This window comes from Bison bison, unplaced genomic scaffold (genome assembly GCF_000754665.1).
Source record: "Bison bison bison isolate TAMUID 2011002044 unplaced genomic scaffold, Bison_UMD1.0 scf7180017864298, whole genome shotgun sequence".
NCBI classification, from domain to species: domain Eukaryota; kingdom Metazoa; phylum Chordata; class Mammalia; order Artiodactyla; family Bovidae; genus Bison; species Bison bison.
The window spans coordinates 2,329,982-2,330,744 of NW_011494870.1; positions in this window are offsets into that span (position 1 = coordinate 2,329,982).

Here is a 763-nt window from a genome sequence, read left to right on the forward strand (position 1 = left end):
CGCCATTTGTCAGCAGTGAAATGATGGGCAGTAACACAGAACGGCGATTAATGTTCAGCCATCTCTGATTGGTTGTTGGAGATGCCTACCGCGCCGGGGGTGGGAGGGACGCTTGGAGAGCCCCCCAAAGTGGTCGCGTGGCCGGCCGGTGATTGTAGTCAATTTGGCTGAATCTTCAGCTACCGTCGCTAGAGGCGGACTACATCTCCCGGGATGCTCCGCGGTCCCTCCGAGGACGGTTGTGAATATGTATCAGAATGTTAATGATTAGCGGCTGCTAAATTTGGTCAAAGAAGTCACCTACACAGAGCGTGTTGTTAGAGCTGTTCTGAGCGGGTGTTTCAGCTGTTGGCTGCTTTCTTCCCCCTCTCACACACTTGTATATTATTTTGAGGTGCTGTTCGCAGAGTTTGAAAGGAGAGAGAATTAAAAAAAAAAAAAGCCGCAAGCGTTTCACTCTTATTTTTATAATCCCCTTCAATTTGGGGTTAAAAAAAAGACAAGAAAACAGGAAGGAAGAAAAATAAGGAAATGAGATGTGGTAAAAGAAGCTAAAAGGTGCCTTTTAAAAGATCGTTGCTGTGAGGTGAAAAAAATCTCCAGAGAAACCAAAAGCACCGCCGAGACCTCTTCCGAACCAAAGGAGTTTGTGTTTGCTTTTAGGAAAGAAGAGAGAGATCATTCATTCGGAGGAATAACAACCAATTAAAAGACAAATAAAAAAAAGTTTGGAGTGGGACGCCGAGCGAGCCAGCGAGCGAAC